This window comes from Lepidothrix coronata, unplaced genomic scaffold, assembly GCF_001604755.1.
Source record: "Lepidothrix coronata isolate B3197 unplaced genomic scaffold, Lepidothrix_coronata-1.0 Scaffold17, whole genome shotgun sequence".
NCBI classification, from domain to species: domain Eukaryota; kingdom Metazoa; phylum Chordata; class Aves; order Passeriformes; family Pipridae; genus Lepidothrix; species Lepidothrix coronata.
The window spans coordinates 3,450,497-3,477,722 of record NW_016690197.1 but is presented as its reverse complement, the minus strand read 5'-3'; the positions used below and the strand labels follow the sequence as shown (position 1 = coordinate 3,477,722).

General features: G+C 38.6%; 1 protein-coding gene across 2 annotated transcripts in view; it reads right to left on the bottom strand.

Moving 5' to 3' along the window:
* Positions 1-24,773, bottom strand: part of RASGEF1A (RasGEF domain family member 1A) — a 160,191-nt gene extending 135,418 nt beyond the window's left edge. For both annotated transcript variants that reach the window (XM_017807187.1, XM_017807189.1), the window contains exon 1: positions 24,260-24,773. The gene's annotated coding sequence lies outside the window, so the exon portion shown is untranslated. The remainder of the gene's footprint in view (positions 1-24,259) is intronic.
* Between the last annotated feature and the right edge of the window lie 2,453 nt (positions 24,774-27,226).

Below are 27,226 nucleotides of genomic sequence, written 5' to 3'. Positions count from 1 at the left end.
CCCTCTATAGATTCCCTGTATGTTTCATGTCTTTAGAGAGAAAGAAAATGTTGTTTGTCTTTGTAAGCACATCCTTTTTGATGATATCTATTAAAGGTGTTGAAAATAAAAATGTTCTGTAATGAAGAAACATTTAGTAATTTTAATCTTCAAGGAGATATATTGATAATCAATAAGAATATTTTCTCTAGAGTGTGCAAAGAAGATATGCCTTGACTTTTGTAAGAAGAAAAAAAAAGAAGGTTGTCTAGTATATTGTGCTTTTGTCGAGTTTTTGAGCTGCTGTGTGGAATCTTCTACTTCAAAATATTTTTCACTTAATTTGACGGTCATAAAAATGCTTGACTAGAAGTTGTGGATAATGTATCTTCTGTGTTCCTAGAGCAAAGGGAGAAATATTAGGGAAGGCTTTCCTTTGAATATGCATTTAAATTTTTTAATGAGATTGCTGTGGTAAAGGACATACCCCTTTGAGGTTTGTTTAGCACAACTGTTTGTGCAATGAAGCGTAAGTGTTCATACTTGTGGTTATCATTATTTTAAGCTTTCTTACTGGCAAAAAAGTTGGAATTCAATGAGTAAAAGATGAATGAAAATAAATGCACTCATGAATGTTCACTGCACCAGTTAGAGAATATCTAAATATGAATGAGACCACCAATATGTGTGTGAAGATGACCCATAGTTACTTCTCTCTGTAAATGGACATCCTAGTTTATATTTGTGTCTGTTGGTATAACTCTTATTAAATCTATTTTCCTAAAATTATTTTTTATTAAAATTACAATATTTCTAAATATTGAAAAATTTTGGGAGTGTGCTATACACTAACCTCTGGATGATATCCAGCTTTTAATTACCATGGCATCTGGCTTACTGTAAGATAGGTTAGACAACATGGCACTTAAGAACATCTGCAGCCATATGGTGTTCTTCATAGGTCAGCATTCCCAATATTGCTGTTTGTGGTGGAGTGCCAGGTGATGTAAGTACTGGTGAGAAATTACAGGGCTTGACATAGGTTAGGAAGCAATTGGCAGCAAAGAGGGACCAAGGACAGCTTAAAAAAAGTGTGTCTTTACTTGGGGAAGTATCCAATTCAGAAAAAAGTGGGTAAGAGGAAAGACAGAGGTAACCAAACTGCTGTCTAACCAGGACACTGTCTGATCTAGGACTCTTGACCTACAGCTGTGAAATTGTTCAGGGATTTTGATAACTAGGATACACCTGGTTCATTATCTTTCTAAATTTCACTTTCCTTGAATATGGGAATTGGTTTTCTGCTTCTTAATGCTGAGGCAATTTTACCCTAACTACGTTGAAAGTGCAGTATGGTTTAGTTGCAGGCAGGGGCAGGTGAATTAGGGAACTCAATAATAAGTATAAGCCCTGTCTAGGTTAGCTTTTTGGGATAACATGAACTGCTGGAAACATGGTGCATGATTTAACTTTGCTGAATTTAATTGTGGCTAAAGTCAAGTGCTACTGCAAATTTTAGAGTCCTGGATTCATGCAGCCTTTTCTGACATCATAAATAACAATTTTGGGACAACAAATCACAGAATCAACTAGGTTGGAAAAGACCTCAGGTCATTGAGTCCAACCTTTGACCCAACAACACCTTGTCTACTAGATCATGGCACTAAGTGCCACATCCAGTCTTTTCTTAAATACTTCCAGGAATGGTAACTCCATCAGTATCTCCATCCCTGGGCAGCCCATTCCAATGCCCAATCACCCTCTCTGTAAAGAACTTCTTCCTAATGTCCAACCTAAACCTTGCCTGGTGCAACTTCAGACTGCACCCTCTTTTCCTACTACTGGTTGCCTGAGAGAAGAGACCAACCCCCACCTGGCTACAGCCTCCTGTCACGTACCTGTAGAGAGTGATGAGATCTCCCCTGACCCTCCTCTTCTCCAGGCTGAACAACCCCAGCTCCCTCAGCCTCTCCTCATAGGACTTGTGCTCGAGTCCCTTCACCAGCCTCGTTGCCCTTCTTTGGACCTGCTCCAGCACCTCAGTATCCTTTCTAAAATGAGGGGCCCAGAACTGCAGGTGTGAAGCCACTGGCATTAATTTTACATTAATATTAATTACATTGTAAATGTATGTTCTCTACATATTTTTTCAATGTACGATTAACAGTATGCAGATGTATTTTAAAGGAAGTGTTATATGAATTAAACCCCTGAAAAACCTAAATAATATAATTCTTTATCAAGTACATCTTATTGGAACGTACTGCCTACACTGAAGTGTAAAGCTCACCTTCCTTATCACCAGTATCCACACTAAATTTCCCATGTAAATGTCTCTATAGTAGGTAACTTTGTAACAACTGGGATTTTAACTAACCCCATTAATGAAACACTATCCTTTCTCCTTGTATGCAATCCTAGATGTTTTACTGCAATAGGTGTGCATTAGTGTTTATGCAAATATTTCACATATTTGTATTGTCCTCTGTTGTGTAAATTTATCACTTTCTAGGCTGAAATGTTCTACTATGGGGTATCTATTTTATTTATTATTTATTTTGAGTGAGTGGTGTGTAAATTCATTAAAATGCATGTACAGGTATGGGTATGGAGGATGCAGTGAGGTGGTTGAGAAACTGTATAACTGAAGAATGAGTGAATGGATGGCACATAGGTAATATCTAACAGCACACAATTCTAGAAGTTGGGGTTTATTTTAGGAAAATATTTATGAAATCACAATAGAATTTTCATTTATGCTTGGTGCTACATGGAGGCTGATATATATTAGCTGTAGAATCAGGGAAATTTTTAACTGTTCGTTGCATAGACAGTTGTTGGAGAACGAAACACTTTTGTGATATTGAGAATTTCTTTTACAAATTTATCATATATTGGTGTTACTTGTTAGTAGTTTTCACAGCTCTCATTGAGTTTGCTTGCTGGTGAGAACTGATACGTCCTGTACAAGGAATTTAGTAATGGTATTGTCTGTGAAAGCTTAGGGGCTCAGAAGGACCTACTCTAAGAATCACATGCAAATCCTAATGCTGCAACTTGAGCTAGACAAAGTTTTCTAACAGAATTAGCACACAGCACAAACACAGAGGAGGAACAAATGGGATATTTTAATGTGCATCTTGACCTCTGGGAGTCAAGAAGAGCTAATGTACATGATCTTTAAGACCACTAGTGAAAAGTAGTTACAAATTGGGTGTAAACCCAGCATCTGTTTAATATGTCAGGACACTGCCAAACTGTTGAGGACAAATAAGTTCCTTGCTCTAGTCTGGAATATATTGAACAGCTTGAGCCAAAGAACAATCAGCTTATTGGCAGGGGGCAGAAAAATGTACTTGGCTTTCCTCTCATATAAATAAATAGCTGAGAGGAATACAGTGACATGGATGAAGAAAAACAAACTACTCCACTGTATATTAAGTGAATGCATTGATTTATATCCATTGGGATTGAGAGTAGTTAAATCTATCTAACACTGTCTAAAAATGAGGCAGGCTCTGAATATTTAAAAAAGAAAAAAAAAATCTCTTGAAACAGGTTAGTCTAGTTGCAATTGCTACCCACACTTGGGTGCAATGAAGAAATGTGAAATTATGTACACATGGCTACACAGTGAAGATGCTAGAAAATTGCCAACTCTGACATCAAGTGAGAGGAAGATGGTGATTAACACCACATGTCATACTGAAAGGGTAGTTTTGCATTCAGGATGAATCACAGGACAACAATGTGTAACTTGCCTTTTACCCACTGAGTAAAAGAGATGAAAGGAGATAAAGAAAGTGAAAAGAAAAGCTGATAAATACTGCAAGGACAGAAAATAGCCTCTAAACTTTTGAGGAGTGAAAAGGACAGAATTTTCCTAGTTTTTACTCCTTGCTGACATAGGATGAAGACTTCTAGCCTTCATTTGGTTTAGTCTTGAAACTTGTCGATTTTCCCTGAAATAAAATGAATAAATGAAAAAAAAAAATGAAAAAATGTTGCTCTCTTGAGAAAGAAGTAAAGATGGTCTGGGTAATATATTCATCATAAACACTCTATTCTGTAAGGAGGTTATTGTACTAAGACAATTTTGATAAGACAGCATTGTAATTTTATTTTTTTCTTCACAAATATGGTAGTATTTCCTCTCCAGGTAGAAACCTTTATACATTGCAAAAGTAGATGAATATGTCTCCGTATGTATCTGAAAGAGTTACATGTAAATCCTTCCTCTCCCTTTATATATGCACCCTCTCCTCTTTGACTGAATTATTCATTGATCTTTCCTATGCACAGATTGTTTTTCTATAAATATCTCTGGGTTATTTTTGGCAGATCCTAGGATCATAGGAAAAATCACATTGGAAGGGATCTCAGAAGGTCTTTAGTTCAACCTCCTGCTCAACATAGGGTCAGCTGTGAGAACAAACCAGGTTGCTCAGAGCTTTGTCTGATCTGGTCTTGAAAACCTTGAAGGAGGGCAATGGCAAAACTTCTGTGGGCAACCTATTCCACTGCTTGGCCGCCTTTGTGACAAAAAATTTTCTTTGTACCTGATCTGAAACTCTTTCAGTTTGGGGTTTTTTTTTCAAATTATATCCATTGTGTCCCATTAAGTACCACAGTAGAGAGCCTGGCTCCATCTGCCTGACAACCTTCTCAAGGAATATTCTTTATCTTAATATTGTTTTTTCACCTTCAGATTCAAAAAGCATCAATCAGGACTTTTCTGACCTACCTCTGGGTTATGGCTGTTACACCTGCCTCCTGTGTTGAGCAATGACTTTCCTACTGTTTGTTACTTTTAGTGAGCAGGAGTCTTAAATTAAGTCAATAAACTTTACTGCCTTGTGCCTACTTCTTTTAAACTTTTTTGAAGTTCCTGGCACTTTGCAGGCACTACAAAACCCCCCAAAACTGCAGACTGAACAAAGGTGTTGCAATAATCTCTGGACTGGTCTTCTATCTGCATTGTCTTCCTTTCTGACCACTGGTTCATGTTGGTCATGGTCATGCTTATGCAGTGGTGCCTGATTTCAGCTTAAAGCTTAAAAAGCAGTATTTGAGTGTGTGTCAGGCCTGTCTTGGGCCTATTTTCATTTGGGCAGTTACTGTTATTTACTTTTGTGCTAACAGATGAACCTTGCCTAAGCTTGTGATGAACTTTGTGTAATAGGGCAAACTCTGGACAAAAAGAGCATTAATTGATAGAAGGGACATTTGTTTTTGCTATGTTTCCATGTGAATGAGGGAAACAGTCACAGCCCAACCCCATATGTCTTGCCCGATGTCATGCTGGTGGGACTTGAACCCAGGTCTTCAGATAGTGATGCAAATGCTGCAGCCATTCCATGTTGTCCCTGTACCCTTCCACACCAACCCACCCTACCCCCATACTCAGGCTGCTTCCTGCTGGTGAGCATCAGAATGTTTTCCAGGGTGTAACTGTTCATCAGAGTTTTGCCTGTGTGAGAGAGACTGAGACTGGTGGTGTGGTGTAGCTGCCTCTCCTTTCAGCTTCCACTTCTGAATCTTCCCAAATTACTGTGCTATTTCATGGCTTCCAGTATGGACCTTAATATCACTGTTTAAAAACCTCAGAAAGGAATACCTATGGTATGAAAAATGAGGTAGTATGGCAAAGAATCCAGTGCTTCTATTTTCTCTCTCTAAGTATATTATTGCTCTCCTCTTCAAAAGGTCTTGTATTCCATGCATGTCGAGATAGCAGGAAGCCATGCAACATTGATGGTGATTTTCTTTTTCTTAGCATAGAAATAAGAATAGTATAAATTGGGCAGTAGCAATATTCAAATGGTGTAATGTCCTTTAATGATTCTCAGCAGCAAAGGTTAGGGCTGTGCATGATTCAATAACATGCTGCTTTCCACATACATATCATCAACAAACGACGAAACTGGAGGCCAGGATATCTCTTAGGCATGTCTGCTAAAATAATGAAATGAAAGGGCTCACAAGATTAGTAATGGCATGAAGAATCTCTTTTCCTCTGGTTATTGTGACAAAAATTTGTTACTATCTGTCAACTGTTTGGCTCTTTTTGTTCAATAAACTCGTGGATCTGCCTGATGACTAGTGGGCAGCAGTCCACACCTTGCAGCTGGCACTCCCTGACAATCAGTCAGTAAGGCCAAGTTTTGTATGGATGTAGATGTGCAGTGCTACCCTTATGCTTAAATCCATCCCCTCATGGCTGTGATTGATGTAATTTGGCTGTCAGAGCTGTGGAGGCAGCTTGCACTGCTACTGTATTTGTCTCTGCTTTAATGGAGTGGTTCAATTTCCATGGTTGTATTAGCCTGGCCTCTTTCTCAAGCACAATAAAAATTCCTTGAGCATGCCACATGTGCACTTTTACTTAATTACCAAAACAGTATTTCTCATATAAATAAAAAAAATATTATTATACTAACTGACTTTATTCACACAGAGTGGGATTTGATGCAGTTTGTAACTAGTAATTAGTTACAAAATTCAAAGGACTCTTTTTTCTTTATTTTTTTTAAACCTGAAATCTGCCAAAGCTGCCTACTGCTCTAAATCTTTGAGGCATAGTGTAGTGTCATGCAGAGATTCCCATACTTGCTTTGCCATCTTAGCAAGATGCTTCTCAAAAGGATTAATGAACCTAGATGGAGGAGTACCTTAAGGCACATCTGTTGATTTACTGGCTGGCATGCTTAGGTTAGTTTGGGTATCTCTGCATAGCATTACATTATGTGGCACTGACAGAGCATGATACATCTAAAGAAGAACTTTTTGTCAGGCCAGACTGTTGGTCCTCTTGTAGTTTAGCTTTGACGTTCTACTGAGTTACTCAATGCATGATACTCTGCTGTAACTTTGAATATCTGAATATTTAGATCTTGCTTGCAACTCTGATGTGAAGTTGTCTGCACATGACCAGCCAAGTATGGAAGAAAGAGCAGCCACAGAAAGCCCTTTTTATTGCATATATTGAATATGTCTGGCTTCCCTTCCCCTTGTAAGATTTTATTTCAGACATTTGCCTTACAATTCCAATACATGTAGAGTAAATAAAATTATCTTGGCTCTCCTCCAAATGGCCTGTGTACCATCTAGAACTCCTAGGAAACCCAGAGAAAGTGTTGCATATAGTGCACACCACTATTAAACCTCAACCACGCAGCAGATAGGCACTGGCAACAAAGGTCTCTCACTTGTCCTATTATGAAGAGAACTCTCCTGAAAACAGACAATGTGGTTTCAAAAAATATTTCTTAGAGTTCCAAAATGGGGACTTGCCTCTCCCACGTAGGTACCCTGTATGTTTTATTATAAATCAGAGTATTAATTCTTGACTGGAAAAAGTTCAACCTTTTCCAATTAAATGCCTTATGAAAAGTGACAATTTCTTTAAACAAATAAAAACTCCACACATTATAGTAATCCTGGTAAAGAATGCTAGTCTGTGAAAGCTACTGTTAATAAGATGTAAAATCAATATTGCTTAAGCTCATGGACATTTAAGACCCATTTCATGGTTTTTACACTCTTGGTAGTTTTTAATCCCATATTCTGAATATCACCCCATACTCTGCAGTTATAGCCCAATATGTATCTATTTAAATTCTCTCTGAAGCATTGTCTCTCTAGGTGAACATATTTTTTTCCTTCATGTCAATCCTGAAAATGTATATTGTGGTAGTGTTGAGAGCTGTCAAACTGCTATGGGGTCTGCCTGGTGTAGGTAAAGTGAATCTGCTCGATGTGTATTAGGCTTGTGAGCTATTTTTAAAATGGAAGCTATTCTATAAATGTTTCAGGCATAATTAGAATATATTGGGAGAGAAATCCCTATGGAAATAAGCGCAGAGCATGGTTGGCTGGTGCAGGCTCTCCAAGGTACTGCCAGCCAGAGACATATAAAACATATAAAGAGCTCAGTCAGCTTTAAAGGTAGGTGGAATAAGAGCTGCATATCCCAGCAAGGTGAAACAGCTTGAAAAGAAATAAAGAACGAGGAAAGTTGCCCCAGTGGCTCCTTGGCTATTTGCTGGCAATGAATATTTGCTGCTAAAACTTTCAAAATGTTAAAGCTAATATTTCTAACCCTTTACAGAGACTTGGGAGGCTAATAGGGGAGGGAAGGAGAAAACTCTTAGAAATCAGTCTTCCCAGTAGCCCCTTTTCATCTTAGTTTTGTAGCATTTGTGTAAAAAGAAGGAGAATGGGCTTAAACAGCTGAACACAAGTTTACCTATGGCTTATTAGCTTTATCAAACCAACCAGATGTGGATGAAAGATGTCCAGTGGAAACAGGATTTATTGCAGAGGTAAAAAAAAAAATTGTAGGTAGAAAGAGTAGTGCCTTCCCCTCTTAATTTAATTTAATTTGCCTACTGTGAGAATATTCCGTGTAATTTTATCTCAGGACTCTGGTGTCTTGCTTAGGTAGGAATGGACAGTGAAGTGGAAATGTGTAATTGTAGCGATCTAAAGTGTTGGCTGCCAGGTGTCATGAGAGTGCATTTCTATTGAACAGTTTTTGACATGGTTAAGAGTTTGCAAGAAAGTAATTTTTTGAGCTAGTATAAAAGTTGCATGAAATGGAAAGCAAATTTAATGCAGGAGCTAAGTCATTGCTTTGGCTAAGCAGATGAGACATGAATTCAAAATGATATTCAGCCAGCTAAAGTTTGTGGCTTTTTTTTAAGCAAGTGTCTGTACACATACACTGTGGTTGTATTTAAATAGATCCATAAATTTTTAAACATGACATTGTTTGGGAAACTTCATCTGTCTTGTTCGGCTTATAAAAGGCTGAGCAAATGCTTAGATGTTCAGAATAGTTAATCACCTCTTCATGTTTACCATGATCTATGGTTTGTTGTGGCTCTGACTTTTCCCATCTCTTTGAGGTGGGACCTTAGTGTATTTATCCTTAAATTGTGGCCATATTTCAAATTAATATTTTTGACTGATATTTGAAGTGCTTTGAAGGAAGTATGAAGATGGGAGGGACTGGAGAAGTGCAGACTGCTATTGCTATTATAATTCAGCTAAAATTAAAATTTACTCTCTCTAGAAAGAAAATCTGCCAAAGTTAATATTTGATGCAGTGGACTGTCAGTAATTTATTCCAGAAATGCATTTGAACTACAAAACCCATGCAATAGAAATGTTCAGGTGTTGAACTCTGCAAAATTTAGCCTTCATAAATCTTTGCTCTTTAAAGGAACCAACAGATTCATCATTAATTTTTGGATGATGTACAGAACATTCTCTCCCCCTTTCCATCTGTCTGTGAAGATTATCTTTTTCCTTGCTTTTATTTTTCCTTTTCAGAACAGCAAAATTGCTAAGTAATCCTGAAGACAGGAACTGTATTTATAGCCCCCCAGTTGGCTCACTGAGAGAAGCATTAATGCAAATCAGTTTATGCCTTTTAAAGAATGCTGCAGTCATGTGATGCCTTTCTCAAGCATGAAATATAAGGTATATGAAATTTAGAGGCTCTTAATACAGGTATATCCTCTTAAAAAAACCCCTTTGCTATTATGAAATGAAAAGCATGTAATAAGGAAAAACAGTGATGGATTTATTTTAGCTAATAAGTGTGTATTTGGGGGGGGGATATCTGATAAAAACCTGTTAACTATCCCCAACTCCTGACAATCGCATCGTTTGTGTAAAATCTGTGCTGCTATTTGTTAACATGGTTGCCATGGTAACTAAAAACCTTTATTTCTTCAAGGTAAAATCAGAAGTGCAGTTAGTGTGGAAATGCAGGAACCTACTTTACACATACACAAATGCATGCTTTGTCCCTTATTCCTCATTTCACGATAGAAAATTACTAAAGCTTTTCTCTTCATTTTCTGTTTCATTCTGGCACTGGAAAGGGTGATTGGGAGTACTAAGTGGCAAAATGTGAAACCCACTGAGGGACTGAGATACTACTACCTGCTGGTCTGCCAGTGATTTCAACAGATGGTTATCAGGCCTCCAAAGAGTCTAACTGGCTTATTATAGCCAATGCATGTGGGACAAGTGCTTAGATAAAGCCAGTAAATACACATTAGCTTGATGACTTGATTTTGTAGCTGTGCTTTTAATGAAAAATATAGGTAAGACAGTATGATTCCATTTGAAAGAGCTGGATTGGAGCTTGCAATCCTTTGCTGGAGTCGTAGTACAAATTACTAAAAATACCTCTGGTCAGTCTTGCAGCCTGGCACAACCTGTGTGTTTGCATGGGAAACACTGTGCTGTCCCCGCTATAGGAGTTGTATGAGGAGATCAGCTAATGTTTCTAAAGCATTGTCATGGTTATACAATATTCACAGAATCATATACTGTAGTTTGGGGAAAGACACGGAAAATTGTAATTATGTGGAAGGGAGTATAGTCTTGTTAATGAGTTATATCTGTCAGTTGTAATGAGCACAAGGACTTTTCCCTGTTCATTTCTATAGGTCTGATCAACCAAGTAGTTTATTTGCTGTTGGTAGGGTTTTCTGTATTGATCAACATAGCTGGTCTACTCTGGCCTCCAATCAGGAGGCCTGGAGACACACCATCTATAATGCTGCTGCTTCCTTTGAGAACGCCCACAGGATCACTCTCGAGGAGAAAAGACAGCGCAGAAAGAACCGTGTCCTGCAGAATATACCACCTAAGGAGTCTTTCTGCTGTGCCTTTTGCAATTCTATATGTCCATCTCATATTAGCCTCATTAGCCACCAGCATGCCTGTAACAAATGTGGATAGAGCCTTTTCCAAATCTTCATTCGCGAAGCCTAGCCATGATGAGGGTTTTCTGAGTTTCTAAGTTTTATTGAGTGTCCAGTGATAAGAAAAATAACTAAACCGCTCTGCATTTAAAATGCTTTTTTTTAAAAAAATATTTATTTTTTCTTTTGTCCATTTTCTCGTGGTTCTCTAGATGCCTGATGAAGCCATTCGCTGTGCACGTGTGACAGCAGTGACTTTTTAACTTATCAGTGTTTCTTCTAGACCTTCCATTCACTATGATTTGCCAGAAAGTGATTCTGGAAAATTTTTCATACATAATCTTAGTTAAGCTGGTTAGCAAAGCCTGCCTTTTCCATAAAAATAACCCTTCATTTACATGTTGTGTAGTCATCACATTTTCAAAAGTCTCCATTGTCCTGGTTTGAGACTGCTTTTTTCTACTTCAGGAGCTCCAGAATATGTGTCCTCAGTGGGCAGCCTAACTTAAAACAAATAAAATCCAATCATCCAAACAAAAACTGTCAGAGAAGCTAATTCTTTGTCTTTGACGTATAAGATGCCATCTAGGAAAAAGTAGCAAACGTTTAAACACAAACAAAAACCCCACACCCAAAGCTCTGGTCAGTTTTTTTTTTTACAAACTTGCGAACACAAGAGGATAAAACCCTGGTCTTGAAAGAATTTATGGGCTTGTGCAGACCATATAGGGAAAATTATTCTGAATCTAAAACTGGAATTAAAAGAACTTATTCACTATAAAGTTATTGTAAGATCTGAAGGACAGGCACCTTCAAATGAGTCTCAGCACAAAGATGCCGCATGAGATGACAAAAAGAAATTCTCCCGCGGAGATTCATGTAGTTACTGTTTGCAGTATGAACAGGGGCACAGAAGCTGCTTTTGTTGATTTACACAATGAGATTATAGAAGAGTGTAGCTTATAGAAAGGCAGCAGACCCAGGCACCCACAGAGTATTATTTGTTGAGCATGATACTGAAAAAGAACTTCTTACGAGCCCTTATTCAGTTCCACAGTTCCTTGTAGGGTTAGGCACAGGTTCACACATATCTTGCAACATTTGCTGGCTGCTTGTCGGACAGGATTGCTTGTAACTCTCCCCAACCCAGTCAGTGGCCTATACAACAGATAATATTCTTATTTTTGTCATCCTTGGATTTTGTGTTGTTTCAGCTCAGTTTCTCTGAACTTTTTTATATACAGGGAGAGTAAGCAGTCTACAGGAGCCAATAAAATGGCACCCTGTGTCTCCAAATTAGCAAGCAACTAGAGTTTGATTAAAATTGATATTGGATTTAGTAAGTCAGAGAGTTCTTACCTAGCACAATCTATAAAATTAATCAGCCACAAAATACCACATGCAGATTGGCAAGCTCTTCATCCAAGAAGTTTTTGAAAATAAGCACAACTGGCACTTCAGATCCCCAGCACGTATGAGAACAATCTGCTTCACAGCAGTTTGTGACAAAACAGCATGCATTTTATCAATTCATTACTCATTAAAACTGCCACATGTGCCATAAATGCCCATACATACAGTGCCATTCCTGGCATGCTCCTTCATTGTATGGATTGGTTATGGCATCCACTGTCACTCAGTGTCCCCTCTATAAGTAATTCCTTGTTTCTGGTTTCACATATGCTATTTGAAGCACAGCAGGGTATAAGCCTGCACAGGAAGTTTGCTGTGAAAGCTTAAAGGCGTCAGTATTGCAAGTCCTCATTGTATCACCCCTGGAGAACCCTAAGGGAAATAATGAGATTATTCATTTGGATCTGAAGTTGTGTGGTAAAACCTCAAAAGCTGTGGCAGGATAGGCTAGGGGAACCTGGCTGGGAATTAAGTTCCTAGTCAGTGATCATAGGAAAAGAAGGTACATGTTTCTCTAGCTGCAAAAAGCCAAATCTCTTCAAAGCACTGTTTGGTATCTCATTAGTGCTTCCCACACTGGCATTCATTAACCTTCTTCTGATGTGCTGCACAAGCTCTGCAGAATGAAGCAGTCATGCTCCTTTCAATTTACAGTTCCAGCTAAACATTCTTCAAAATAGTATTAAAAATCTGCATCCTATGTTGCTCCAGGCCAGTAGCCCAGAAGCTTATTTCACAGCCTATTCTTTACAAACCATGAACTAGTATCAATGTTAGATGGCTGAGGGAAGGTAATTTATAGGCTTTTATACTGGATAGGGCTTTCTTTTGCCATACTGTGATGCTGAAGGAATTGGACAAATTTTTTGTCAAAGTCTTTGATAGTTTCAGGCTAGATTATTTCATGCTGAGTTTCTGGAGTAACTGTGCCAGCAAACCAAGGAAATCCTACGTTCCACTAGTTGTCCTATTCCCCAGGTACACAGGGAAATTCTGTCCCAGAGTTGTCAAAGTCTGGCTTATAACCTTCTTGGCAGCTTCCAATATCCTTACACGTCACTTCATTACACAAAGGGGCTTTGCAGGACCTTTTGTGCATTAGGTGCTTCTCTGGAAATCGTTCTGGATTTCTGCATAGATCCTGCAGTCAGCAGGATCTTCCTCAGTCAGTCTGTGCACCCAGCCCTCTAGAGAGGGATCCACAGGGGATGTGACCTTAGTGAGACTGAATGGTAGGGTAGGTAGGTATACAGTTTACTACCATTCAGAATTATACTTACTGTAGGTCAAACAAGTTTATAATAAAATATTTTTAAATAGTCCTGCAATGCTGATAAGGTAGTAATGGGCATTGTTTTGTGTGTAGCCTTCTTTCTCATTGCTCCAGTCTGGTTGTTTTGCTCAGGTGATTCTGTAATACAAGGTCAGTTCATTCATTACTAGAAAACAATGTTTCTTTCTCCCCAGAGTTTAATTTCTAAGCCTCAGAGATGCTGCATTGTAAGACAATAAATGGTTAGAATTGATTTTTGAAAGTTATTGTTCAAGATCATTGTTCAGTATGTTCCAAGGTTGCTACATCCTACTTTTTTTTAATTACTATCTCCACCAATTTATTTTGTATGATTGGGTGATTTGAACTACGTTATAATTTTGTATGTTGTTCTTTTTTCTGTTTTTAGTTTTACAGCCCCCCCCTCGCAAGCAATTTCATCAGACAATCTAATTGAGAAATCAATTACAGTAGATAACTAAGTCTTATACTGAATGCCATGTAAGTATAGAGTATAATCATTCGTCTAAATAGTGCTGCATGTTTTGACTTGAAACAATTTGTCCCTCATAGTTAATTTATAAGTTTCAGTTGTGTTTGGACTTCAGATGAGTGTTGGCAAGAGGAAGGAGGTAATCACTGTGCAAGCTTGTGGCACTACTTGGTGACTTCCAGCAAGATATATCATTACCCTCAAGAATTTGTGATTAAAAATTACTCCTCCTCTTTTCAGTTTCGGTCAGCAGAACATTGAATCTAATTTTATACCAGTGCTGACCTAATTTTAGGAAACTGAGTTCCTGTGGGTCCTGTATTAGTCCCTAGCCTATTTTCTGTGAGCCCCTCTTACAAGGAAATATGGGGCTCGCCTTGAAGTCTAAAAAACTTAACCAAAGGCAAAACTTAAAGCTGTTTTCATGTAGGCTCTTGTTACTTGCATGAGCTGTACCCTGCTGTAACCTTTCTTTTAAGGTTTTCTTTAGGCAGTGGTTATTCTGATTTATTGCTACTTATGGACACAGTAAAAGATGGAGCACAAAAGGAAATCAAATTACCTGAATTCCTTTCAACTAAATACATTTTTCAATCATTCTTATTTCAACTGCTAGCATTCAAGTCTGCTTGAATATGTCTCATTATGATGTGAAAGTTTAGGTCCATAAATAATAAATTGAATGTATCATAGCTAATCAAACAAATAGTTTCTAGGAAGAGCAAGTGATTTCACTCACTTAGATCCTTATTTATTGCACAAACATTTATACAAATTGGAGATGGGGTGAACATTGTCTTCAACCATTTCTTTTGGATCACAGACAATCCCTTCTTTTTTTAATACAGTGATGACTCTTACAGAAATAGCTAGAGAACAGAGTGAGCTTACAGAAAGAAAGTGCTCCTTTCAGGGAAGCTAAGCACATCATGCCTGCTTCCCTTTGACACAGCAACATGCCATTGTTTGGTTATTGCTTACATGCTTTTCCTATTTTAATGTACCTGAGTTGTTGCTCTTGAATAGTATCCATTGTCTGTGATAAGCTGTGAATAGGGGATGATGGAATGGTGGCTTCCTGGAAAGGAGCAGAATTAATCTTCAGAGTTCCCCGTCCCTTATAAAAGGCCTTCTTACAATCTGAAAACTGACAACTGGCTTGGAAAAAAGCCCTGTTGGATTGTCCATTTAAGCACGTTTTTAGGCTGGAAGCTTTTACGCTAGTTACAAATATATTGATTTTTTTTATTGACCTTTAAAACCCTGGAGTCAGCTGCTGCCTGGCTTATTGGAGACATTTGGTTATTTATATTCAGAGAGCTGGCAGTTTTGAGTCAGACCCTAAGCAGTGATCAGAAGTGAGGGGTGGTGATTAAAACACTGTATTTACATGAAATATAATTACACAAGATTGACTGCAGAAGGCAGAGATACCACTTAGAGGACATCAGTCTTTATTCCAGAATGGGGACCTTAAACCTAATTTCCTCTCTTCTTCAACCCCCTCTCTGGAACAATTCTTATACTATCTGCAATTTGAAAAAGTTAGTTTATTCTTCTCTTCTGTGCCTTTCCCCCTTGTGCTGTCACAACAGTAGTAACATATTAGTAATATTAGGCACTACTGTCTAAGCAGTTTAGTACTCACAGGCACGTGTGCAATGTAGGTTTCTTATTGAGGGACGAATGTATGTACCACTAATTGTCATATTTACCCGAGGACAACTGGGCTATCTCTTCTGTGCCTTGTTGTATTTACATTTTCAGCTCAGAAAATAAATTGTTTCCTAAGTTCAGGCAGAGGACCAGTTTTCTGGCTGTCAAAAAATATCAAGAAGCAGTATATGAATGGGATATTAATCACTGTAAGTTAACAACAAAGATCTGAGGATGGATGTTATTTAGTGACTATAGATTGATGATAGATTAAACAGTACATATTGGATTGCTTTTCTGTTGATTTTTCTTCTGGTTTTCCTTACTTTAAATGCTCAGCTAGTATCACAGAATTTTTCATCCCCAGCAGGTTAACTGGCCTAGAAGTCTTGGCTCTGGCAATCTAAGATGTTCAATGAAAAGAGGTTGTAATGATTTAGCATGACTCTGAATCACAGCAGGTGAAAATCAAATCCCCACTTAGTACTACAGCTTTCAGTTTTTATACTAGTGATATACTAGCACCCACATTTCTTCCCTTCAGCATTTCTTTCTTCAGCAGACTACAGTTCTGTGTAACTGCTATAACTAAATAGTATAACTACTATTTCAGTACTTTTAAGGAGATGTTTGCACCATGTTTCTCGTGTTTCAGTGGTTGTTCCTTGGTCCTTTTCTTTCTTTTGTGCATCACAGAAATCGCTATCCCATACCTCCATGATTTACAAACTCTGCTCCTTCTGGACAGACACCCTTGTGTATTGGCAGTGGGAGACTAAAATGCAGTGTGGTTTCTGCTGTCTTGACAATTTATGGATACTGAACTGTCCCAACAGAAGGATCAGAATTCATGATTCCTGTCCCACTGTCACAGAGAAAATCCATTTGTCCTGCAGTGCTTCAAAATGTGATTGACAGGACGATGAAAGATGTTGAATTGATTTTTGTAATGTGCAATAAACTAATGTGACAGTGACAACCATCTTTTGCTATGGTACCAGTTCTCTAACAGCATCAGCCTCCATGCCCTACCCCCTTGGTCCCACCAGCAGGCGTTATCCCTGCATCCATTCCATAAGGACTGTTAGCTGAAGGTGCCTTGTCAGAAGCTTTGGATCTAAAGACAAATGTTCTAGTTCCTGCCCTCAGTAATGGACCATAGGACAGCCTTGGCCAAAGGCTGGACTCAATGATCTTGGAGGTCTTTTCTAACCTTTAAGATTCTGTGATTCTATGATTAGTATTTGTTTTCCTTTTGGTTTTTTTTTTGTAATAATTTGTGTCTTAATCCTTATTTGTTCACTGATTCTTCCCTAAATCCACTGTAAGTGTTGGAAATGTTGAGAGTAAAGGAGGGGAGAAAATACTTTTTTTTTCTCTTTTCCTTCCCTCATTTCTTTCCTTCATTTTGCAGTGTCTCTTGCTTCCTTTCTGCCTCAGCTCTGTTCATTTTATTCATTAGCAGAAGCAATGCTACAAACATTTTTCAGGCAGCTATAGGGAGTGCAGAGAATGGCTGAGGGAGCTGAGGAATTTTCTCTGTCTGTAAATCCTACTATAATGCTGCACAGGGTTGTCTCTCCTCATCTTGTTCTTTCCTACTGTGCAAAAGACATCCTTTCATTTTTTTTTAACCTTTTATGGAATGTATGCATTTGGCTCTAAAGAACTTTATACATTTCCTTTGCAAGAAATTGCACAGAGTGAATATTTGAATTTACATTTACCTTTTGAGGTGCCACACTGATAAGCTTTTGATTAGTGCTAAACCTAGGAAAAGGAAAATATGCTAAGGAAAAAGTACATTATTCGGGCAGGAAAACCCAAAAATTAATAGTATGATGTTGTTGTAATTTTCCTGAGACCTCTGAAATTATAAGTTTGGAGGTTTTTTAATAGCAAGTTGTAGAAGTGCCTGTCATCTGTGTTGAATTCTAGCTCACGTCCTCTAATCACTTTCCCCTTCTTTTTTAAGTTTCTCATAGCTTTCTGTGAGAAATACATTTTGAGATTAAATTGCTGGGCTTAGCCAGGATGAATGTGTTGCCAGGTAGGGGGCTTTAGGTTAGCTGGTTTGAGCAGACAAGAATGATCCCACTGTGTTGTGATCAGCAATTGTAAGGTCCTGCACTTGCAGCCTGTATTATCATTTTTGAGATCTGAAACTATTTTTATAATAATGGACTTATCTATACAAGATACTAGGTTTGACACAGGTAAAATTGGATGAAATGACAGGGTTGCTGTGGTATGCTGGAAGTCAGACTCAGTTATTCAGTGGTCCCATTTGACTTTAATATTTATGGATCTTTCTGTTAGTTTTTTCTTTTTTTTCATCAAATATCAAACTTCATCGAAAGCAGAAACGTCCAACTTAATTATTTTCAACTCCTGAGGTTTCAAACCCATTAAACAGCAGAGAAGCTCAGTAATTGTTTTATTACTAATACTGAAAGTGTAATAATACTAGTGGCAACAGAGGGCAATGAGCAAAACAACGAGAACAATGAAAATAGCATCATTAAAGCTGTTTCACAAAAGATAAACACCAATGCCAGGGTAGTATTTCAGACCACAGATAATTAGTTTAATTAACTCTTTCTTTCATTTCCCTGGTGCAGGAACTAGCCATAGCAGTATTAGGCTTTCTTAGAAGTGCAAAGCTTTCTGCATTACTTCCTCTCCTCTCACATCAGTTACCAGCTGTAATGAAGTTAACAAAGGTAACATAATAGATGCTTTCTGCAGTTCTTGGTAACATCGAGGTTGTCTTTTTTTAGTTGTGTCCTGGCCCAGTTCTGTTCCATTCTGGTCTCCAAGAGCAGTAGATTGGATATGCACAGTTCCTGGTGCCTCCTGGCAGGATATGGCATTGCTCTGCTGCACCCCACTGCAGTGGTGTCCCTCAGAAGGAAGCCTGAACTGTGTCCTGGCATGGCAGGGTCCTGTGTGTTTCATGACCTCAGCTGTGTCCTGGAGTTTATGGGATAATGTCTTGTTTACTCTATATTCAGTATATTAGACACAATATAGTAGTGATTGTAAAATTGTGAGCATGTAGTTGTAAGCAAAGCAGAACTTGTAGATGTTTAGAAATTGAGGAAAGGCAAGTCTGCTCAAAGCTTCCATGTTCTTTTCTATTCATGCGAGGATGCCTATTTAAATTTATTATTTCTTCTAGAACCTTGCCTCAAAGATGATCAGATGTGATTTGTGAAGCTGTGGTTGTATTTCTGTTTCTAGGGTGTGTTTTTGCTTCTTTAGCATCTGAGACTTTTATGGTGTCATACATGTACATGTATGTAAACACAACACAGTTTCATATGATTTTTGAGTGTTTTATCTTTTTAAATTACATGACAGAACTTGTAATGTTTAGGACCTAGAAAAAAGCTGGAGTCTTTTCGTTGTAAAAGATGGAAAGAAGTCTTTAACAGAGTTACAGATCTCATTTTCTGTTACCACCACACACACTTGGTGCTCTTGTACATCTTGATGCATTGATCTTGTCCCGTAAAACTCCGGTATCCCTGCAGCATGCAAATTCATAATTTGCTATATGGTTTCAAGTACTGGGTAGCTCTGGGCTTCCTTTATAAATCACAAATCTCAATAATTTTGTTAGTAAAAGTTGCTCGTGGGTGGCTTTTACTCTGGTTGTTTCACTGTATGGATCATGGCATTGTCCTCTGGGTAACCTACAGATCACTTGGATGATACACACTTTGCTAAATGTTGCCCAACGTTGCTGGTGCCCTTAGGAATAAGAATATTTTTCTCAAACACACACCACTAACACAAAAGGGTTGGGAAAGACACGAAGAGAAATAGGAAGGAAAAGCTGCGTAGACCTTGCTGAATATAATCAAAAATACAGATTATATCTAACATCCATTTCGGATGTGTCACAGTGGAAGTGCTCTAGAGAATGTACTCTTTGCTCTCAGAGGTGTTTCCCTTTGAACAACTGTTCGTTTATGCACACAGATTGTCTTTAACACAGCATTCCTAAACTAGCCAACAACTCAGTCATGAAATTGCCTCAAAACCTAAAGAGAATACATGTCTAGCGTACTTAGTTGCTTCATAATTTTGGAAGTTTAAATTACAATCAAAGGAAAACAAACAAGCTGATGTTGAGTGAAAAGACTTTTCACATGTTAATGAAATGAATAAGAAAAATGTATTCTCCTGTTGTTTTAGTTGTTGAAAGATATCAGTTTTCACAAATCCAAATTATATGACAAAGCTCAAAAGTATCGGAAAAGCTGCTTTGTGGTGAACACAGTATTGTTTTTATTTTGCTTGGGCAAGAAAAAACTAAAATGGTGCTTTGGAAACTGCATCGTCTGTGTTTTATTTCAGAGAAAATACAGAGCACTGTTTGGATTAAACAAATACAGAAGTAATACAGATTTTCATGGAAAATAAATTAGTCCTAAAAAAATAATTAAATAGAAACTTAAAATTCCTGACTTTATTGTAAAGAAGAGTCTGTTAAAACTCAGTTTGTGATTGGAATTGGGCATAATACCTTGTATTTATTTAATTAGGTTATACTATTTTCACACATATATCCTGAGATGCACTACGCACTTATGATATTAATCCTTTATGGTTCAGTTGGATGTACTCTTCACTGGTGTAGGTGGTTGAAGGTTCAAATTCTATTGGACTGAAAATACTACAGGAGTGTGGTAAAGTTGAGCAAGGCAAAAATTGAAGACAAGAAAGCAGTAACACTTCTCCAACAAATACATTCACCCCTAAATTACAGGGTATTTGAAAGATATCAGGAAAATTTTTTCACCCAGATGGTGGTTGGACACTGGAACAGGCTCCCCAGGGCAGTGGCACAGCACTTAGACTGGTAGAGTTCAAGAAGCATTTAGACAATGCTCTCAGGCACATGGTGTGATTTCTGGGGTGTCCTGTGCAAGGCCAGGAGTTGGACTCGATGATCCTTATGGGTCTCTTCCAACTCAGCATATTCTGATTCCATGATTCTAAGATTTCTTTATTCTGATGAAAGAAAAATGCTCTCCTCAAAAGGTAATGCCTAATCATGAGGGTTGGACACCTGTTTTGCATCATGTACATGCCTTACTTTCATCCTTATGAACGTCCTCAGTCTTAGACTAAGATTAGATTTGATCTTAACTGATCAGACTATGTCACAAGAAGTTTCTGGAAAGCCATGTAGCAAGTGTGAAAATGTTCTCTGTTCTAAAAATAGGGCCTATGTAAAGTTCAATTTGAAGTACCATATTAATGATGATTAATAGAACTCTTCAAAATGTTACTTGTAGGTACAGCTTGCTTACCTTATAACAAAGTGCTGTGCAGTGGGAAGGAGGGCATCTTGACTCTGTTCAGGGTGCAATGAATAGATCTACACCTGCTTGAGTTACAGTGACATTAATAGTGAACTATGAAAGTGGCGAAGTGTGCTTGTTGCAATGGAGAATGAAACTTTATCCATTTTTGCAAGCCTATATGCAGAATATGGTTTACTGAGTATTTGGGATGAATTTTGTACCTTTGTAGAAGTTATTATCAAAAACTGGTATGTTCCTGATGTGTAAACCTTGTTGATTTGTTTAGAGCTCTTCATCTTTGGATGAGATTTTACGTTCCAATGAAATAGCGGAGAACTGAAGTGAAGCAGCTTCTATTTAAGCTGATTTTTTGAGCTGAAGGGCTTGCCTGAACATTTGTCTTTTCTGAATAAAACCAGTTATAAGACTAAATCCACTTAACTAACCACAGCAAAACTTCTGCCTCTCCTGCCTTCAGTTTGTGGAGGTGAAACGACAAGAGGGATGTGAAACTCAGAGCTGAGGGGATTCCTGGCCACCCGTCAAAGCAGCTGCCTGACTCCACTTAGCTGGTTTGTGGCTGGTTTAATCTTTTTAGACTCAATCAGAGCTCCAGAGTTGAGCATCTGTGTCTTAGGGGTGTTTCATACCAATTCCAGTATAGCAGCTATGCGTCTTATTGTCCCTTGAACATTTCGCATGAATAGTGGATTCTCCATTTGGAGTAAAATTTGGAGGTAGGACAGTAGGTAGCAGTAGGTGCTGGCTGCTCTTTGCAGTCCACTAATTTTCCTCTTGCTGTTCTCCTAGCTTACCAGTAAATTAATGCCCCAAGAGCCCCCGATCACAGTGAAATAGCATTGGAAGTGCTTGTTTGTTTATTTTGGTGAAAATATTACACCAGAAATTAAACTTCACAGGAAGACCAGTGATAACCCCATGCAACTCATATAAGTTTTACCACCTGGACCATAGCCTGGCCATTTTTCTATCGGTGATATTAAATGCCATACGTTTCCTTAATAATTCATGTTGCAACAAAGAAGCCTCAAATTAAAGCATGTGTTGTGCTTTACAAACAGCCCCTTGCACATGTGCTGACTTTGCAGCTGCTTCCTGCAGTCTTTGACTTCTGTAATTAGAACAACCGGTCAGCCCAGCTAATGATATTAAACTGACTGGTCTAGAATGTCATTTATCTCAAGGGTTTAATTTGCTGAATACAGGGCAGCACAATACAAGGTTTGCATGTGTGATGGATGTAGCTGTATTTTTTTAGCTCTTGTTGCTAAGCTACAATAAACTGTTATCACAGTAAATTGTCTGCATTTAAATGGACTGAGATTCCACCTGAAAGGAGCCACACACATGAAAACAGATAATATACTGGTGTCTCAAAAGAAAGGAAAATAGCACAGAAAAACCCAACTTGTGAGCAGGTTAATCTTCTATTCTAGACATTAGCCAGACAGGCTCAAAAATAGCTGTTTAGACCCCAGACCCCCAGAGACCATGACATGTGCTACAGTAGCAAGTGACTAAGGGCTTGCAAACAATAAATAGCTACTCATTTAAAAGTAAGTAGCATGACTGTTATCAACTGCTTAAAGACCGAATCACAATGATCTGTTGTCTGAACTGTGCTTTAGAATTACTTTCCCTGGAAATAATCTGAGAACTCCACAGTCAGGTATCATATCTAAATGCTAAGAAAAAAAAGTAGATTATAAAAAAATATACTAAAGTCTCTGCAGTTGTCCAAATGGTTAAAAATAAAGCATAGTGATGGTAAATGCTTTCCACTTTTACAAGTGGAAAAATGTACCGTGTTCTGATGGAAAATGATGTAGAATCCATGATGACACATCAAGCTGTTGTCCTACCTCTTCCTGAAGCTCTGTACCTAAGTCCTGTAAGTTCTCTGAAATAAGAATCTTTTTTCTCCTAATCTATTTTAAAGATTGCATGGATGAGCAGTAACTAAGGGGAGTGTTTACTGGTGCCATGCTGGAGTTCATTCCAAAAATATTCATACTGGGTCAAGAGACTGTGGTCTTGATGACTACCTGGAAGCTCAATGGTGTTTGGTGTCTACTGCTGATACCTGTTTGTTCATATCTGTAGATGTGATCAATGTGGGACCTGTCATCTTCTTTGAGCAGTGATTCCTTTTCATGGCAATAATATCAGGGCAGTTTTTTGTGGGTTTAAAAGTCAACTCTTAATAAGCCTATTGCCAGTACACAGCAGGTCTGAACAAATAGAATGTGTAACGTATTGCAGAAAAATACCATATTATGTATAAGAAACACAGGTAAATTCAGTTACAATTGTAACACTTTCCACAGTACAGACAACATGTAAACCAAACCAAATGTCTTCCACTGCAGTTGCACCATTAAAGATCCGAAGGTAAGACTGTGAGATTCTGCAATGTACCCTAGCTAGTCTGTTATTCTGTTTGTAGATTTAGAAAAGCATGCTGCTGGGTTAATTTTAAAGGTGTCACCCTCTGAAGTAAGCCATTTGGTAAAAAGCACTGGATTGACAGAAATGAAGCTGTAGACATTCAGTGAAAGCTTTTCATTAAAATCACCACTAAAAACCATCAATCCGCCCCAGCAGAAACCTGCTTAGGTAACTCTGCTAGAAATACTGTACCTCCTCAGAAAATGGAAGAAGAGCATTTTGCCAGGATTTCAGAATGGGGAGAAGCAGCTTCTCCCTTTACTTTAAATTGCTATGCCAGAGACATTAACTGTCCTTGCAAAAACCCTCCTGCAACACTGAATTTTTGATTCACAGCAGAAAAAAGAGAGAGGAATGCAGACAGAATATGTAGTGCAGCACTGCCTGTGCTTCAGCAGACTTGTTCTGGTGGTTTCAGTGAGCACTACTTTTGAAAAGCCTGAAAATGGATCGTATCTATATGATCCTGTGAGAACCCCTCGGAGAGAGGGGAAATGACAGGGAAGCGTTTCTGTGCACTGTGGAATTCCAACTCATTAAAGTGATGAAACAACTGCTGTGGGAATGAATCCGCACGGAGTCCATGACAGACGCCTGGTACGCTACATTCCCAGCAGCAGAACACAAAAGGCTGATCATTTAGCAATATTGAGAAGCTTCTTGTATCCACAGGAGCAGGTGGTAGTACAGCAGTAAAAGTTGCATTAAGGGGACAAAATGCAGTCACTGGGTTGTATTTTGACCTGCTGTCTCTCCCCCCGCGTGCAGCTGGGTGGTACACACAGGGTTAACGCCAGAAGGACACACTGATGGCATGTAATGCCAGGTGTTCAGACACCCACCGAATTAGTTACAGTGCCAGCTTTTGTACACAGCTTGGCACCCTCAGAGCGTCGGGTGGCATTAGGGTAAAAAAGACTTTTAAATCTCTTACCTTGGTCTAGTCCAGTGTAGCTTTTTGGTTGTTCTCCGTCCACTATCAGAAAAAGAGAAATTAATGCCAGATTCCAGTGAGTCATCCTAAATGACAGAGTAGGCTCACTCTTCGCACCGGCTGCTGGCTGCCTCCGCTGTGTGACAGCTGCCGGCTGGCTGGGGAACAAGCGTGTCCCATTCTGCAGCCTGCGGCAGGGGGAGAGGGGAAGGCAGCACCGGGGAGAGGAGGTGGGAGAGAAAGCCGGAGAGAAGGACCAAAAGAGAGAGAGGAGAGAGGCAGAGGCAGGAATATACCATGTGGCTGCGTGCTCCCCTTCTCTGCCTGGTGCTCAGCCTCGCAGTGCGCTGCCGAAAAGTTACTTTTTAATATGTGATGCACTCTCCGATTTTAGAGCCTCCCTGCTCCTGTCCTCTTTTCAGTCTGTGCTCGGAGGAACTTCTGGGCATTTTGGCAATTACATTATCATCTCCCTCTTTTGGAGCCTGGCACGGATGCTGTATGCGGAATGTGTTCAGTAAAGGAAGTCTGTCTGTGGCTGTGTGAGAAGCAGCACTTGGTTTCTTGCAGCAATTTTATAGGCTGTTTATCTGAGAGTGGGAAACCAAGGGCAAGGGCAGTAATTTTGGCATCAGATGGCAAAGAAAGAAAAAAAAAATTATGCCACAAAACTGTACACAAGATAAATTGGGGAGGGACACATTTCGTGGTTACTCCTAACAGAAGAAGGTCAGGATAATTTCTGAGTCTCTGGTTTATCATCTTAGACATGTTGCAGATCAGAAATCAGTGCTAGACAGAACTCTTCCTGGGTATTGCCAAAATAATTCTCAAGAGGCAATAGCAAGCTATTGGAGTGGGTAACATTGCACTAAATGGCAGGGATTTCTCTGGACAAACACTGCTCGTTTCTAATCACCTTAAGTCTCCAAAATATGTTTTTAATTTCATTACACTCACACCCCTTGTATGCATATGTTTGTTTATGCAAATATTTTTTAGGAAACTAATACACCTTCACAGAATTTTAGGACACCTTCACAGAAATTGGTGATGGCTGTAAATACTTTAGTGTAGTAGAAGTGGGAGAAGTATTTGGGTTCCCACTGTTTGCTAACTGGTTTGTTGAATCTGGAAGGCTTTTGTGGGCTTTTTGAATGCTTTTTATTAAAAATTATTTGTAATATTACCTCTGTGGCAAACTGTGTTCAGATGCTCTGAATATTTGTCAAATTCATCTATGTCTAAAAAGGGGAGTAGTGTTTCATATTTTGTATTTCTGCAGCGTGAATGTGAGTGGATGGTCTTAATCCTGATTAACTGACATTTAATTCCCAAAGAAAACAAGAAAAAGAATTAAAAATAACAGGAGAAAGGTGGAAGAGCTAAAATGCATTCTTCATTAGAAAACTGAATGTAGGATAGTTTCATGTCCCCTCTAAATTATTGCACTAGTTAATTATCCATTAGGTGTTCTGTCTGTGTTTCCCTCTGCCAAGTACAAAACCATGATTTCTTTTATTCCAGTCTTATTGAATAAGGATGGTCCTGTGAGAATGAGATATGAGCTCTCCAGTATTTTTTAATGTTTGATTTAATTATATATATAATTCTGACTTTGCCTAAGGTACAAGGGATTTACCAGCCTTGTAATTCATAATGAAGCAGAACAGCAGCCCATATCCTAGAGCTTAGGAAATGATTCCTTAGGTTAACTGCAGGCAAAATCATACTTAGGTGTTTGGGGTTTTTTACCTGAAAATTTGAACCAACATGGCAACCTTCCTCCCAACACTCCCCATTAATTTCCACATCTAACACTGCATGATGGCATGAATAGCATATACCAGCGAGTCATGCTCTGCTGTAGAGTACAAAGAGCTCTCTCCTTCAACCTGTGAGTGAGCAGCATGAAGACTATCCACAAGAGTGTTTAATCTGAGCTCCCTGTGGTCCTGAATTCATCAGTGAAAGTAGATCTTTGGTACCACTGGGTAGTGACCGTGGAGAAGTGCATCATGGATAATCAACTGTGTGTAAACTGTCTATCCAGGGTTTATTCATGTCTCTTAGAAGTCAACCAGAACTGTAGGTGAATTCAGAGTTAGCTGTGTAACAGACCTCAGCTGGAAAATGGTTGGGTAGGATAAAAAAAAAAAGACTTTGTGCCATGGAAGGCATCTGTTGTAACAAGGATTATTCTTCAGGTACTCTGTGTGGTACTGGAGTCCCTTAAGATCCTCTGCCATTGGGAAGACTCAGTGGAGAAAGGCTATGTAGGGGCAGGTATCAATGACAGAGGCTATAACAAAATTATAAAACAGATTTTTCTGAAGTGACAGGCAGCAGCAGCTGAGGCTGGGCATCCTCCACAGTGGGGTAGGAGTGCATAGAGCAATTAAAGTGATTGTAACTGACATTCTTGAATGTTCAGAGAACCATGGACTTGGTAGCTTGTTCTTTAGTACAGTTCATTTTACCTTTCACATTGCTAGAAATGTCACTATATCACCAACTCGTGTTCCTGTTATCAAGACATTAGTATTAACATAAAAGTGAACATGAGAATGTTTTAAAAATAGGAAGGACTCACTTGAGATCTTATTTTCCTTCTATAGCCTTGTCCTAGGGGGATACTTCATTAGTTCTTTGCAAATTCCATTCTCCATTGAAATTTGACCCAATGAGAGAGGTTAAGGTAGACCCAGTTTGTCCCCATTTTGACTGGGAGGATTGCTCCTGTTGTTTTTGGATTGTCATTGTATTGTCAATAAATGTCTTTGTCAGAGTAGAAATACAGAGTAAATTCCAATTCCAAATACACTTGTGCAGCTTCATGTTACAAAAGCTGCATGAGGAGAACTCTCTCAGATGTCTATTTATTTAGTTACCTTTAAGGTTTTTTTGCAAAAGCACTAGCTGATGACAGGAATGTTATTTTATGTAGAGGTTGTTTGACAACCCGAT